A 16723-nucleotide genomic window follows, 5' to 3' on the forward strand; every position below is an offset into this window, starting at 1 on the left:
GAAAAATGTCATGCCCTGTGTGACACAGTTAGTCAACCTAACCCCAATCTACATGCAGCAAAGATAAAAATCCTGTCCATTGCTGTAGGAAGTGTCCACATGAAAGCACGATAGCAGTGTTAGCTGCAGCTGTGCCGCTGTAGTGCTTGTAGTACAGACGCCCCTAAGAAGTACCTTCCTGAACCTGTAAACCTCAGCCTCTCCATTTTATTTCAAACCCTATTTGAAGACTTTTCTCCTCTGTTTATAGCTTTTCTGTTCTTCCCCCTGCGCCTGTCTAAACTTAAAATTTAGATCGACATAACTATGTTGCTCAGTAGTGTGAAAAATTCACATGCCTTAGTGCCATGCTCTGACAACCTAACCTCCGATGTAATGCTTCAATCACTCTAGGTGCTGCAACTGGAGGTGGATTATCTAGAGTGATGGGGGCGTGGGGAATCTCTTCTGTTGCTGTAGGAAGCATCTACAGCGACAGTGTAGTCTGAGTCTTATGGACAACTGTCTTAAATGTAGTCCAACAAAGCCACGTCTTAGTTACAGAACCATCTGCTGTAATATAGGAAACAAAACACACTAATCACTGTTTTTGTACTGCTAGTATTGTGGCTGGTCGGTATGCAGGACACTATACAAGAAGTGTATGTTTTAAGTCTGTCTGATAGCCATTTATCTCCCAGCTCTCTCCCTGTCATTCCTTCTCTGTTCTCTCAGGCCCCCTCAACACTGGGAAAGTTTTTTTTAAAAATGTGCACTGGTGTACCTACATCTCTACAGCATAGCCAGGCCTTCAGTGCTTCTGGCATGACATGTGATCTCCAAATGGACATTTCCTATAGAACACTGCCTATATGTGGAATATATACACCTGTCCTCATTCTTTCATTAGTCATCAAATCCTTTTATTTGTTATGTTTGCTATGTAAATAATCATTACTAACAATCACTGTACCCAGGTGTAGTAACTGATTTTTCAAACACCGATGAGGCCATTTTAGGGGAGGGCAGGGAGAGAACATTTCGTTTTTGTGGGGAAGGTGTGAAGCTTCCAAAAACACTTCAAAAATTAAAGGCAACAATTTGAAAGCAAATTTCAATAGGTCTTCCATTTGTCTGAGTTGCCCTCCAATGCTTGTGATTTTTCAATCACTTAAAAAAAAAAATGCTGGTTTCCTCTCCAGTTTCTGTATGAAAGATCCACACAGACAGGGAAAACTCACTGGATATATAGGAGGAAACAATGAAAGTGACTATGTACACAGTGTTGTCAAATACACAAAGTAACCAAACCAGAAAGGACTTTTGTCCCTCTCTAGTCTCACAAGGTATGTCTACACTGCAATTAAACACCCACAGCTGACCCGTGTCAGCTGACTCAGGCTTGTGGGGTTATAGAATTGGAGTGTAGACATTTTCCAGACAATTTTACAGCTCCAGCCTGAGTCAGCTGACCGGGACCAACAATGAGTGTTTAATTGCAGTGTAGACATATGCTGAGTTGAAAGAATCTTAGTGTTACAAGTAACACCTAGAGGGTCACAGAGTTTGTTCTGTTGGCAGAACTCACAGCACACAACATGGGTTCCTTGTAATTTTCCATTCCCCTTCAAGCTCTCTCTGTTACCACCTTCCCATCCCACTCTATTTCAGGGACTCCCTATAAACCTGACCCCATGCCAGGAGTTCTGCATTATACCTCTTTCCTCTGACGCCAAGGAATCTGGGTGCTCATGTCTCCTTCCCCCAGGCCAGGGTCCCCTAGTCTTCCCCTGCCAGCCATTTTATGGGTTCGTCTATTCCCCACACAGGGTCCCTATGGTCCATCATTCTTATTTATTCTCTCTGTCTCTGGGAGATAAGTCATTCAGAGTGTCACCAACTATTTTAAACTGCATTGGGAGGATTGTTTGGAAGGCTTTAGTGGCTGCCATCAGCCAGTTCTTTAAACTATAGGCAATTACGGAAGCTGATAACCAGATGCCAATGGTTCCATGTCCCCCACCCCCTTTTGGTTTATCATCACGTTACACCTCAAACTGAAAAGTTCAGTGCAAGGCTATGCAAACTTGGTCAACTGGCAGGTAAAAATATTTTCAGACAAATATGATTGCCTTTGAAGAAGCCCTTAAAATGGGGGTGGGAGGGAAATGAATGGAATGCTTGGGAGAGGTGGTAAATGCAAGTTCTGAAATCTGCAATCCTCTCTTTATCCACAGAAGAAATACAGAGTGGTAGCAGCCCTGAATACTGCCCCAGCAGTGTTTCAGCTCTGGCCTGGTCTCCAGTTAAACTGGCACTATGGGTGTGAACAGGCAATTTTAAACTGATCTAATTAAATGGTGCAAAGCTCTATGGGGACACTACATTTGATTTAAACCCAGTTTATATTGATTTAGCTTGCATCAGGAAATTTACAGGCACATGCTATATCAATATAATCAGTCTGAAACTGATGTGTGTGCATCTACACCATGCATTTGCACCAGCTTAATTGCATACTTTTTTAATGGATTTTAGTTAAACTAGTGCAACTTGCATATTTGTATAGTGCCTTAGGCAAAGACCATATTTCCAATTATGAGATTAGGTTCAGTCTAAAAAAAACAGAATCCCCACACCTTTCACTTGCAGAATGGTATGATCTATCCCTTTTAGATTTCCTCATGTTTATCTTGTCAGATTGCTGCCTGTTATCTCCTCTACCTGCCATACTTGATACTGTTTCCAATTTTTTTTTGTCTTCATTTACTAACAATTCTTGTTTTCCTGTAACTCAAGGCTAGTCTACAAACAGAATTTGCACTGATTTTTTATTTTAAAATAGATTTTGTTACAGTGGTGTAAATCTCTCTTGTGGACAATCTTAAATTGGTTTGAGTGCCTTGGATTGATCTATCTCAATTCAGCAACAGTTAATCCCTTACCAAATTAACAAAAACAATTTACATGTGTCCGCAAAGTTTTAAATAATAAAGATTTAAAACTCTGTTGTTAGAGAAGGCCAGTTTCAGATTTCCCTGATTCCATGACCCACTCCACCAAAGATGTGCCAGTACAACAGACTTCTAATGCTTTTTACATCCATTCCCCCATTTCAGGTGTTACTTTTTTCTGTTCTTGTTTTTGTACAACCTATCCTTACTCCCTTTTCACTTTGTATTTCAGGTAGAGTAAATGACTAGAATCACAACTTTTGAAACAGAGAAATAAGTACGAGACACCAAGACGTATTTGCACTACAAGAGATTTGGCTATTTTTGAAGGAACAGGATTATCAAATCTATTCTCCATCTTCCACGACCATATATGCAGGCAAGATAAAATATTGAATAGGCCTGGCATAGATTATAGAACAAGTACCTAAAATAAAACTTTTAAAGAGGAAAAAAAAAATGCCCCAAAGGTTTCGTGTTTCTTTCTTTAGTGGTCTTCCAGTTTGAGAAGGCTTAGGATTTATTATATATATATATATATATATATATATATATATATTTTAAAAATGGAAAAGGAGCATGCATATGCAAGTTTCTGGATAGCAGTCATTGTGAGGAACTCTGCGTGTAGGCTTCTGCTTTTGTATTTTTAAACCTCAGTTAGATTAAGCGTGAAGTCTGATTCCTCTCTGCATCTTTGATTAAGGCAATTGCTAATTTATGTGGAAAGTGTAGCCATATTGGTGCTTGTGGGGGCGGGAGGGGAAGTAGAAGGGCGAGAGAATGTAATACTTTTCACTGGTCTGGACCAACAAGTCAACTTTTAATATACAAACTGTCAGACTAAAAGGATTATTGACTTCCTTTTGGCAATTTGTGCAAAAAGCACTATCTATAATGTGTAAGTTGGTGGACATGTTTGAATCATTAGTGGAGGTTTGCATTAGTACAGTACAGAGAGATTTATTAATGAATAGTGTCAAAAGTCGCACCAATGCAAGGCACTGTAATCAGAATCAGATAAGTATTGTATAAACAATATTTTTGCACATAATACTGATACCCACAGATGAAACCTTTGACCTGAAAGCTTAATTTACAATCCGTTTATGCATTATTTGCTGATCGGCGTACTGGATGTAGACAGAAACAATCAGGCTGTGGACAGAGTTTATTAGCATAAAAAACATTTAAGAAATACAACTTGAAATATACACACAAAAGTTACATTAAAGATCTCCATTCATTTATCAGCCCTCTTCCAACTTTACAGCACTGCATTCTCTCTCACACCTCACTTCAGTAATTCTGCACAAGAGATCATCCATTTATTCACGTGCTTTACCCTGGGGTCTACCTCTTATCAATTGCTACTAGTGGAAAAGTTCCCCTTCATCCCCATCTTGAGGTCTGTGTCTACAGCCAGCCTTAAAGAATGAGCATAAAAAAAAAAATGGGTGTGGTATATTGGATTAATTTCTGCTTATAACCATGGCTTTATACTTGTGACCGAGAGGCCCATTGGTGGTTCACTACTCTGTGTCAACAAAGAAGAACAGGAGTACTTGTGGCACCTTAGAGACTAACAAATTTAGCATAAGCTTTCGTGGACTACAGCCCACTTCTTCGGATGCATATAGAATGGAACATATATTGAGCAGATATATATACACACATACAGAGAGCATAAACAGGTGGGAGTTGTCTTACCAACAGCAACTTGTCAGGCCTGACATACTCAATACATCTAACACAGTTGTCATCAAAAGGTGGCATGTAATGTACCATTGGAAAACACACAACTCACTGACCAGTAATATTATTGTGTGGTGTACGAATAGGTAACATAGGCAAAACATGCTGACATTATGTTTTTAAAAGGCACTCCACCCCACCCAGAATGTGGTTCTGCATGCTTGCATGTGTCTTCAAGGTAAATTGAGAGTCATTGGAAAAGCATTTACATAAAAGGCAAACAAAGCCATCAACCTAACATGGGAAGGAACCAACATTAAGTCTTGGCCAGACCACATGATGTTTCTTCCCAGCAGGAGAAAAGGAACTTCATCTGAATATGCATTTCAAAGGTTTACTAGTCTATAAAGAGGTGATCTGTAACTTAAATGATACGCAATTGAATTCACTGATTGTATACAACAGTACTGTATTATAAAAGCATATCAAGTAAGGTCTTTTCTGACAGCCTGTGACACACTGGTGATGATGTCATTGTGAAATGTATGTATTTACACAATGTGAGGAATTATGGATACTCCATGATGTTATGCTTTAAAGTCTGTGACTAAACACAGGGAGAAAATGATTTTCTCCCAGACAGGAGGGAAGGTAACTATCTACATTTCTCTAGTGCATAGGCGTGCGCAGGGGGTGTGCCAGGTGTGCCTGGGCACACCCTAATGCAGGGCAGGCACAGCTGTGGGGGGGGGGGCTACGTGCTCCCGCAGGGCAGCGTGTATGGCGCCACACTGAGCCAGACGCTGCTAGGAGCCTCCCTCATGGTTTGGGGGGGGTGGGGGTTGGAAGTGGCGGGGGGGCAGTCAGGGGACAGGGAGCAGGGTGGGTTGGGCCAGGGGGGTGAGGCACTCTCACCTCGGGGGCAGCTCCCCCGTCCCCAGCATCCCTGCGTGCAGGGGAGAGTCTCGGCAGAGGCAGGGCAACTCTGTATGCTGCCTCTCTCCCCCCTCCCAGCGCTGACCTGGTTCCCAGCCCATTGGCTAGGAACCCCGGCCAATGGGAGCTGTGGGGGGGCGGTGCCAGAGCTGCCTGACTGTGCCTCCCCTGCAGGGAGGGGGAGGGAGCTGCAGGCAGAGAGAGCCTCAGGATATTCTTCAGGGGGACAAGGAGTCCAGGGCAGCCTGGAGGGTTAGCGGGGGGTCTGGCACTGGCAGCAGCAAGTGACCTGGCCCCAGCCCGCTCTGCTCCACCCCACCGGCTCCCAGCGTTGTTCAGTGGTGGGGGTTTGGGGGAAGGGGTGGAGCATGCTGGGGCCGGGTTGCTCGCTGGGGCCGGGTTGCTCGCTAAGCCCCAGGCTGCCCTGGACCCTGTGTCCCCCTGAAGCACAAGGCCCCCCCAAAGCACAGCGTCCAGGGCATTTGCCCCGATCCGTCCTATGGTTGGGACAGCTCTGCTTGGGCACCACCAAAAATCATACGAACCTACCGCTCCTGATTGGATAGGGGGTGGGATTATGGGGTGGTGGTTAGGGGCGGGAGTCTCTGGAGGGGGTGGTCAGGGAACAGGGGGGGTTGGATGGGGCATGGGAGTCCCGGGGTCTGTCAGGAGGCGGATAGGGGTCAGAGCAGTCAGGGGACAGGGAGCAAGGAGGGTCGTTGGAGGCGGTGGTCAGGGGACAAGGAGCTGGGGGGGGGTTGGATGAGTCGGGAGTTCTGGGGGCCCTGTCAGGAGGCAGGGGTGTGGAGAGGGGTTGGGGGAGGCAGGGAGCGGGGGGGGTTGTATGGGTCGGGAGTTCTGGGGGTCCTGTCAGAGGCTGGGGAGCAGTTGGATAGGCATGGGAGTTCCGGAGGTCTGTCTGGGGATGGGGGTGTGGATAAGGGTCGGGACAGTCAGGGGACAGGTAGAATCCTAGGGGGGCAGTCAGGGGATGAGGAGCAGGGAGGCTTAGGTAGGGGGTGGGGTCCTGGGGGGCAGTTAGGGGCAGCGGTCCCAGGAGGGGGTAGTCAGGGGACAAGGAGCAGGAGGGGTTGGGAGTTCTGGGGGGGGGAGGAGTCAGGGGGCGGGAAGTAGGAGGGAGTGGATGGGGGCAGGGTGGGGGCCGGGCTAGGGCATGGCAGGGGCTAGAGTGGGGCTCCCTGGGTGCACACCCTAATGAAATGGGCTGCGCAAGTCTATGCTCTAGTGTAAGTTAAGCAATGTGGAATAAAACCAATGGGAGCCCTATTTACATACAAATCAGCAGAGGGAGGGGAAGTCCACAAGAAGGGAAGAACAGCAGGAAGCCTTCCAGGCTTTTGAAACAGACAATGAATTTTGGGTGATATAAGGGGGGGCAAAAAGACGTTTGAGTTATCACTTGAGGGATTCAAGGGGCTGGAGCTCTTGAAATCACAGGACACTGGGTCCTTCAACCAAGGGGGTAGAAGTTTCTGGGAATTAAGTTTATATAAGAAACCTACTTAGGCAAAGACTGTAACTTGCTGAAATTAAGTTTTAGTCTTAGAAGCATATTTTTACTTTTATTTGCTTGTAACTCTTTCCTTATTCCTTATACTTGACATCGCTTAAATCTATGATGTTTTGTTTAATAAACTTGTTTCACTTTTACTATAAACCAATTCAGTTGTGTGATTGAAATAAGACCGCTTGTCAAACACCAGTTAAATTAATAAGCTGCAGCATATTGACTAACAACTTTTGTGAGCAGTCCAGGAGAGGGCTGGACACTACAGACAGACAGTTTTGGGGAAATTTGGGACTGGGAGGATGTTGGGGTCACTCTGCAAAAAGTAACTGTGTGGTGAAGCCAGGGTGGGACCTCAATGCTTGTAATACTGGCGGTTGGCATCAGGGCTGTTAGCCACAGCAATATAGCACTGAAGGCACCCAGAGTTACAGGACAGGCAGTGAAAACCCCTTGCCGGTCTGCTGTGAACCCCAAAATGTCACAATACTATATAACTTTCCTATGACTGCAGAGATCATCTTGCAGCAAGCTAGGTTCTTAAAACAACACTGACTCAGCACTGCTTCTAGTAAATGTGAAATCTGGCCTAGCACCATTCGGGTTTTACAACACTAGAGGAAGTTCTAAGCCAAGGTTCCTGTAGAAAACAAAAACCACCTTTTATGGAGAAACCCATTGAGAGTACATCTTTAGTTCAGAATTAACCCAGGCTCTTGCTTGAGATTTAGCCCAAACTCTCCCCCTTCCTGCCACACAGAAAAACCTCTGAAGCTGGATTTGGAGGTGCTTTAAGCCTGGGCTAATTTACGTGGCTGTCGGGGAGGGTCAGAGCTCAAACTCCACTTTAACTAGGACTTTAACTAGGACTGGAACATGCCCTCCTTGAAGTGGGGACACAGGCAAAGTCACTCAAATGCTGAAATTCTTCCAGTGTCTTCCCACAATTAGTTGTGAAGCCCCAGCACAAAGAACAACAGGATACGCCCCATGGATATGCAGAAAACAGGGATCCAGTAACATGGGTAGGGCTTTGCTGTGAGAATGCTCCCACCTGGGCTAAGCTAACTTGGGTGCCAAGCATCCAGTTAACTGTGCAGTGAAGGTATACCCTTAATGGCGATCTGAAAAAAACAAAAATCAGACTTTGTGTTCTTTTTGTTTGTTTCTTTATGGTGCCTAAAGAAGGCCTAAGGTTTTAACTTTACTTTCTTTATATCGGAAGTCTAGGACTCACTAGTCTTGAGAAGATAACATGAAGACAGCAAAACCTGAGCAATTGAGATGAAAACAGTTTTTTTTTTTTCAGATTGTTTCAAACTCTTGTTTATTGGGGTTTTGTTTACCCTTTTTAATTCAAATGTCAGAAAAAAAAACAGGTGGAAGAGAAGCTCTTTGTTAGTATGAAACACCTCCTCCTCCTCAACTGAGGGCTGAGAAAGCTCCCACTTCACTTCTCTGGTCCTCCAAAAAGTCTCCCAACAAAACAAGAAATGACCAGACCTGATATTTCTAATATGGAAAAAACAAAACAAAACAGACTTACACTTTTCAAGCAGTAAAAGAGGTCACAGGCTCAACTGTCTCACTCTTCCGTAGGTCACCTTTAATACAAAATGCTGGACTACGCAGAACCATGTGCTCTGCTCACCTTTCCTATTGCTAGTTGCCCTACTGCATTCAGCCTGCTAATTTCCTCATTCCCCTCTCTAATATTGCTTCCAAAAAGAGCATTTTGGTCAAGACAGGGGTGGCAAATTTTTGCCATCCTCGTCTAGTGTGAAAGTGCTTTGTACCACAGTTATTCCTTAAAAGTGGAGTAGCACAAATTGTCCCCTTACATGGAACATCACTTTGGTGGCTAAGAGGGGAGCACAAGCAGAAAGAGAAAGTTGTAGACAGTAACAGCGTTAAAGAATGTATTTGAAGCTATGAAAATATTGTGCTTTCACACAGATAAGATGAAAAGGACAGAAATGAAACTATTTCTCTTTGTACAAGTGGCAACAAGCAGGTGCTTGATGCAGTGATACCACTTGAATACCACTGCTTTTCTTTCTTAAAGATGAATGAAATAGATACTTTGCTTGCTAGATCCCAAAAGACAAATCTACTCCCACAGAAGGAATATATTTTTAGGCCCCAGGGCATTTCTGGAGGTGCTAAATCAGGGTCCTATAAAACAGGCTTCTCTGTTTCAGGAAGGAGATGGGAAACCAGTTTGCAAGACTGGAAGAATACAAAGAATACAGAGATATTGCAAAAGAGCTTTGATTTCTTTCACGAAAGAAAGTTTCAGCAATAGACTGTTAAAATTAACGATGTGGAAATGAGTGCGACTTATTGACTGTGTTACAAAGTGCCAACCTGACTTGTGACGCACTTTGCTTTTGAATAGGTCAAAAAACAACAAGATGATTCTCAGCTAGTTGAAAGTTGAGAATGCTGGCTTTGTTCTTTAGTAAATTTGTATGGAGTCTCTGAAAAAGTTTTGTTTGGCAATCAGTGCCTATTCTTGCTAAGTGGAGAAGAGAAAACTGCACCCATTTTACTCAGCCCAAGAGATTCTGAGCCAAATCTATCCCTGGTGTAATTATGATCGAGTCAAAGGAGTTGCACCGTTGAAAAACGGGACACAAAATGTTCTCAAGGTAGAAGTTGGTCCAATAATAGGTGTTACCTCACTCACCCATCTTTCTCAAGGTAAGAAGCACTTGTCACCATGAATAAACTGTGATATATTTATTTAAAACAACTAATTACAATTGGCTTTTCTGAGCCTAGTGCTATGATGCTAGAAAATGTCAGTCCAGTGTTTAAACATGATTTAAAGGCCCACTCCTGCAAACACTCACTAAAAACATGAGCCTGTGGAAGCCAACCAGTATGGCCAATAGTAAATTTTTGCAGATTCCCTAAGACTATGATGCCAAAGACTTTTACAGGGAAGCAGACCCATGAGACTACATTTGTGAAAAATCACGTACCTCCAAACGTTTTTGCAGGATTGGGTCCAATTTTCAGTCTGCTTTGCCAAAGAAACACTTTCACATAGTTTAAAATTTATAAAAGAGTTTACAAGTCTTAATAGAAACCAAGACTTTGGGGGGGGGGTTGTGTTTTTGTATTTTCTAAACACTTCAGTGGGGGAAAAAATTGTTTTGATGCAAGCCTCCCCCTGCAATCTTTGGCATTGTGGTATATAGCAGAATCAGGGAAATAGAACTGAATAGAAACAAAAACATAACTGAGTAGTCTAGTTTCACAGTTGAAAGAAATACAAACATAAACAGCCTAAGATGCGAAAAGCTCATTTAAAAAAAATATTACTACTCAAGTACATTATTAGTAATGCTACAAATTGTAAAACTACATGAAAACAAGAAGCAACTGCAAGAAGACAAGGAACTTAAAAATAATTTGTAATTGTCTTATATCTCTTTAACGGGCAGAAGAAAACCTTATATTCTTTGTATTTTACAAAAGAAACGTTTTGATTTAATAATCAGGTGTTCCCTTTTGTTAGTATGTATCTTGGAAACTGGTTTAGAGTTTATTTCTCTGAGCTCCCACACTGCTTCCACCACAAAGTATGCCACATTTCAGCAAGATGTCTGTCTCCAGCACTAGGCTCTAATTAAGAACTTTAATCCTCAAAACATTGTCTAATCCTTAGAGATTAGCCAGGGTCCCTTGGATTAAGACTAACCAATTCTACTGTGGGTGAGAGAGGTACAGCAACAGGAAGAGGGACCATTTGCAGCCACTGGGATGAGGCACTGACTCAGGATTCTTGGTCATCCACCCACCCACTGCCAGACTGCAAGAAGAGGAAATGACACAGCAACAGATGGGATCAGGAAAGGGGGAAGAACCAGTGTCACACAGGGCCTGATCCAAAGCCCTCTGAAGTCAACTCCCACTAAATTCAGAGTAGGCTTTGAATCAGCACCATAATACAGAGCAGGGAACCAATGAAAAGGCTTTGAGGAATGGGGGTAGAAAGAACTTCAGTTGAGAATTTTCAGGTCAGTCACACTATTGGATTAAAGCAACACCTATCACATTTATTCATGGTTACAAGTGCTTTTGACCACAGAACATATGTCTAGTTTCAGAGCCAGTGCTGGCCCAGCGGGGGCCCTAAACAGGAATTTCCCCCCCGCACACACACACCCACACCACATACTAATAATGTGTGGGGGCTTGCTGCTTGGGGCCCTAAGCAATTGCTTAGTCTACTTATGCCTAGTGCCAGCTCTGGCTAGTTTTCTCGGACTGCTGCCATGCATTCCATTTCTTAAATCTCCTGCATTTGGAAACACTTCCCACAATACCATTAGTTTTTTGTGACTCACCAGAAATGGAATTAGGAAAGATGCCCAGAAAGAAGATGTATAATTGGCATATCTCCTGGTTGTTACCTACTTCTAGAGGAAAGAAAAACACTTTTCTGAAGTCATAGGAAAGTGAGCTGGATGTGCTCTCAGTAAAGCTGGTGCCTCCAGCAAAGCTGCATGTGTCACAAAGAAGTAAAATGTTTAGCAAGGCTAAACAATGGAATACCATGGAGGAAACAGATTTTGCATGTTCCAATGAGTTATAGTAGTGCTATGTTTGATATTTAATTTTTTTTTGTGCGTGTCTGACTGCTTTAACTTACCCAGCTCTTAACATGGTCATTACAAGAACAGGCTTGTTCCTATCAATATTACCTTCATGTGGTAGAAGCATGCAAAGTTTCCCTATGTTATTATTAGTGTTGTTGCTTTACTACACCTCCTCTGGGTTTGAAAACATTACACAGACAGTTGTCCCACTTCTAAATGGATTTTAGAACTCCCATCATATACACAGCATCATGTTCTGGAGATTATGAATTTGTTTTATACTGTGCCATCCTCCATCCCACTTTGTATAGTCAATGTAATCTTTGTCTCCTTATCAAAGCAATCTTGACAGCAGAGAAGAGTATCTGTTTAGACATTCCTTGTTTGTTACATGCCATGTGGAAAATGGCTATGCACAATATGTCCAAGATCTAGGACAAATACTGTATTATTTTAATATTAACACTTTAATTTGCTGTACAGTGAACTCTGCTGAAGAATTGATAGACATCACAAAGGCACATAAAATATCATCAAAATAACTTACTCTCAGGCCAAGACCTTGTAAGTCAAGTTTAATCAGACAATACAAGGTTTACAGCCAAATTATAAATCCCTGAGAATGGATTTAATTCACAGCACCTCACTGCTGGCCTCACAGTGAAGCTTGGTGTACTGATCCAAGATCAATGGTGAATAAATAATGTAACATGAATTGCTGTTCACTGTTGAAGCCTTTAATTTAGTCATGAAAAAAATGAATGTAGACCCACTGGAAAAGCAGAAACAGATTTGAAACTAGGGCACCTTTAGCTTGTGAAGTAAAGAGGGCTAAAATGTATTTGATAGGTTACACTGGGGGACCAGGACCTCGGTAGCACCCCATCAGATTTTACTTTTTAGAAGCGCAACGTCCCCTGTCCACTTAGCAGTTGCTTACCGTGCCTTCAGAGATAATTTCTTTTCTATCTTTAATGCTACCAGAGCTGATGGTCATAACCCTGTTTCTATGGCACAGAAATTAAGCCTTCCCTAAATATATTTTAAGAGAGAGAGACCACCATCATTGACAACCATGATCAGCAACATGTACCACAAACCCGTGCTGAAGATAATTTAGCTGCTGCTATAAACAGGAAAAAAACATTTTCAGCACCATTATAAAAAGCATTCCTGAGACTTGGTTTTATCAAGCGATAGGTCAATCACCTAGAGACTGAAGAGTCAATTACTGGCTCTGTCATAGGCTTACTGTGTGACCTTAGACTTCAGTTCACACATCAGTAGGACAGGGATAATAAAACTTCTTTAACTTGGAGTGGGGTTTCAAGGATTAATAGAAAATGCTCTGAGATTCCCATACAACAGACACTAGAGAAGTGTTATTGTACTGCCATTTACAGCAAGGATACCTAAAAAGCAGGGGAATAAAGATGGTTCATTGACCAAAAGTCTGTGCTGATGTAGGAAGTGTTATAATAAATGTACATAGCAAACATTACATAGGTTAAGGCCCTTTATCTGTGCCTAGTGCAACATCAAGAAAATATTTGATACCATACAAAAACCACAAATAAGTGGTTGCACGCTGATTTCATAATGCAATATGGTGAAAGAGAGGGTCCAGAAAGAGACTGATTTTTTAGCTGGAGTAAACTTACATACCCAAGGCTTGCTCCAATATCATACTCTGGCATGCAATGCTCCATACGTGTGCACACACACGCACTCACAGAGTAAAAATATTAAAGAGAGATTTTAAAAAGGAAAATATCTCTGGATGAACTAGAATATTCTTCCTGTCAACTGCAAAACTAGTTACCCTTTCGGTTTCTACTAGCCAGTATTCCAAGTGTTTATGGATGCCCCTGTTGCCACGGGAAGGCAGAGCTAGTCTTATGAGTGTGGGTATTTATAACTATTAATCTAGGGATACTATTCCTGCCTGCTTCAGTTCACTTTGCTAGTTCTGGATGAATTCTAAGCTCTCCTTATCTAAAAGGGTTTCCCAGCCAACATAATTGCAAAAGTCCATATTTATCTTAAAACACCAGGGTGGCAAGAGATGTTCAGTTTTCCTGCAGTGGTATTGATCTGGCAACCGGACATGGGCTCTGTCCTTAAGTCCCGGGCCAGCCTCTGGGGCTGCCCTGTCAGTCAGAGTAGATATAATCCCTCACTGGGAGACATCGACATCATTTTTATTCTTAGCATTTCCTGTAACCGGCTGTTTGTTGCATAAGGAAGAGCCACTGGGCTGGGTTTCACCTTAGCGGAGCTACAGCGGCCGGGTAAGACCAATGCACGTGCAGACGCAGCGGGAGGGACGAAGCAGGGAAAGAGGAAGGCGAGGGGCAGCGCCGCTGTCCGGGAACCGGGACGCTCCCCCAGGCAGCCGGATTCTCCTCCTAACCCCAAGAAGCTCCACTGTGGGGGGGTTCCTGCTAGCACCGCTCCCCCCCCACCAGGCTGTAGCAGCCTCCCTGCCTGGAGACCTCCACTGCCCGCACCACCCCGGCTGCACCTCCCTGCCCCCCGGGGCTGCAGTAACAAACCTGGGCGGAGGGCGCGGCAGGCAGGTGGGCGCAGCCGCACGGCGAATCACTCCGGCGGGGCGGCCATGGGGGTGGGGGCTCCCGGCCGCTAGCAGCGCCCTGCAGCCCGCGCCGCGCAGCCACACGCCACGCAGCGGCACATGGCTCCGCTCGGAGACGCGCTGAGCAGCTCCGGCCCGGCAGCGGGGGCACCAGCCAAGCGCGGCCGAGGACACAGCCAATGGCCCCCGCGGCAGCGCCCATGTGATCGCCAGTCCCCGCCCCGCTGCGCGGCACCCCTGCGCTGCCAGGGCTCAGGTGCTCCGGGGCCGCTCGCTGCAGGTGCGTGCGACTCTCCCTTGTTGCCGGGGTGCTCGGGGCCCCGCTGCAGGACCCGGGGCGCCCCGCACGGGGGTGTAGGGAAGAGAGAGCAATAGATTGCCCCCCCCCCGGGTGTTTTCCGCCTGCTTCTAGATCCGCTGCTTGCAGCTGCTGCTGCTCCAGCCTCACCGCGCTCCGAGAGCCCGACCCAATTTCCAGGGCCCCCTTCCGAGCCCAGCTTCCCCACGGTGCGGGGCACTGGGACTTTGGGCAAGTTACCTAATGCCGCTGTGTCTCGTTGGCTGTCTCTGACAGAGGGAGAACAGCGACAAAGGGACTGTGAGGGGCACCGTTGAGCACCCCAAAGGGAAGAGCAAAGTCTTAGTGGTCAACAACTCCATGGTCACTGTGCTAAACACCTTGGCCACGGGGGCTGCCTGGCAATACCGAGGATGGATTTCAGATCCTCTGTTCCAAAACCACAGGCACAGCTTTCACTACAGGCGAATGTTTTTTAGCCATATGGGGCATAGGACACACAGCCAAGCACTTTGGACTCTACACCCTCCTCTCCCCCTCCCCGCCCCCACATACAATTCATTATAGTTTTATTATAAGAACATGGCAAGAATCTCAGTGCTCTGAGAACTCTGTCCCAAGTCCTGCAGGTTATTAACTCTGGGCACATGAATAGTCCCATTGAAAACAGTATCATTGACTCACATGCCTAAAATTAAATATGTTCATAAATGTTTGCAGGATGGAGGCCTATAATTCTTATTAGCTCTTTTAATGTTCTTTCTATAAGTCAATCATATCTTTACCTTTAACACATTTAGAACTTTAAGGTTCCTTCCTTATAAAGAGGCAGCTGAAGGCAATTTAAACTCCCTATTCAGATTGTGGTGAGACAAGGTGGGTTAGGTAATAGTGGATCAGTTTCCATTGTGGGAGTGAGACAAGCATTTGAACTTCATGGAGCTCTTCCTCAGGTCTGGGAAAGATACTCAGGGCTTCTCTACAGCACACAGCTATTAGTGACAAAGCTGTGTCGACACAGCCTTGTCGCTAAAAGTCAGTGTCTGTAAATGCTCTTTTTTGGTACTTTGTTGGCACTTTTGCCGACAAAGTACTTCCAGCCCCGCGAGCAGCTTTAGCTTTGTCGGCAGGAGTGCCGCGTTCACACTGCCACTTGCGTGGGCAAAACTTTTGTCTTGGCGGGGGAGGGGGGGAACGGAACTTTTTTAAGTACCTGTGCAAGACAAAAGTTTTGTCAACAACTTTTCAGTGTAGACAAGCTCTCAGAGTGTCACAGCTAAATACAAGGTCAAACAGAATTTACCATAAGCAGTTAGTACATATCTAAGGGACTATTCAAGGTGAAGTGGCCCATTAACTCCCCTGTAGTCATAGGACATAAAGAGGGGTTAATGAGTTACAGATTGTTGTAATAAGCCATAAATCTAGTGTCTTTATTAGGACCATGATTTTTAGTGTCTAGCAAGGTTATGAATTTAAGATCCTAGGCTCATCTTTTGAAGGTGTGGTGTGGGTTTCCTTTAAGGATGAGGATTTATAGGTCAGCGATAGAGTGATTGCTTGTGAAAAGTGTTCACCCATCAGGGATGTGGTGTACATTATCCAGTGCACTAAATGCCCCCAACAACTGTGGATGAAAGGAGACTCTCACTCACTCGGATCTGGAATGAGCTCACATAGGAAAACGATAAAAGACAAAAACACAGACGTTAGTCCAGTAGAAGATATTACCTCACCCACATTGTCTCTCTAATATCCCTGGACGGACACAGCTATAACATCACTGCATGTTTAGGTTTTGGGAAAAAAAGCTTTAAAAGACTATAACCTTTAAAAACAAATAATTTCAGTGGAAAGATAATTTTGGTTTGGAGTTAAATGTTTCCTGCAGTGTTTGCAACCCAAACACTGTTGTATTGTGCTAATGCTTGAGTATCAGAAACAACAGCAAAACACCTATAAACAAAATAAAGCCAAACAGTTTGTTTCATTGTCCAGGATAAGTGAAATGCAATAGGAAACAAATCCCACAAATGGCATAAAGTACATTTGAATTTTAAAATCTGTTCAATTTTAATGGGATTATTTGCAATCAGGATCTTTTGGTAACTGTCCTTTGGTTCATCC

At 44.2% G+C, this 16723-nt stretch overlaps 1 protein-coding gene across 3 annotated transcripts in view; it reads right to left on the reverse strand.

The window, feature by feature from the left end:
- The window catches only part of LRRC8D (leucine rich repeat containing 8 VRAC subunit D), an 84475-nt gene extending 70058 nt beyond the window's left edge, over nucleotides 1-14417 (reverse strand). For all 3 annotated transcript variants that reach the window (XM_054037057.1, XM_054037055.1, XM_054037056.1), the window contains exon 1: nucleotides 14258-14417. The gene's annotated coding sequence lies outside the window, so the exon portion shown is untranslated. The remainder of the gene's footprint in view (nucleotides 1-14257) is intronic.
- Nucleotides 14418-16723: the final 2306 nt, after the last annotated feature.

This window comes from Malaclemys terrapin, chromosome 8 (assembly GCF_027887155.1).
Source record: "Malaclemys terrapin pileata isolate rMalTer1 chromosome 8, rMalTer1.hap1, whole genome shotgun sequence".
Lineage (NCBI taxonomy): Eukaryota > Metazoa > Chordata > Testudines > Emydidae > Malaclemys > Malaclemys terrapin.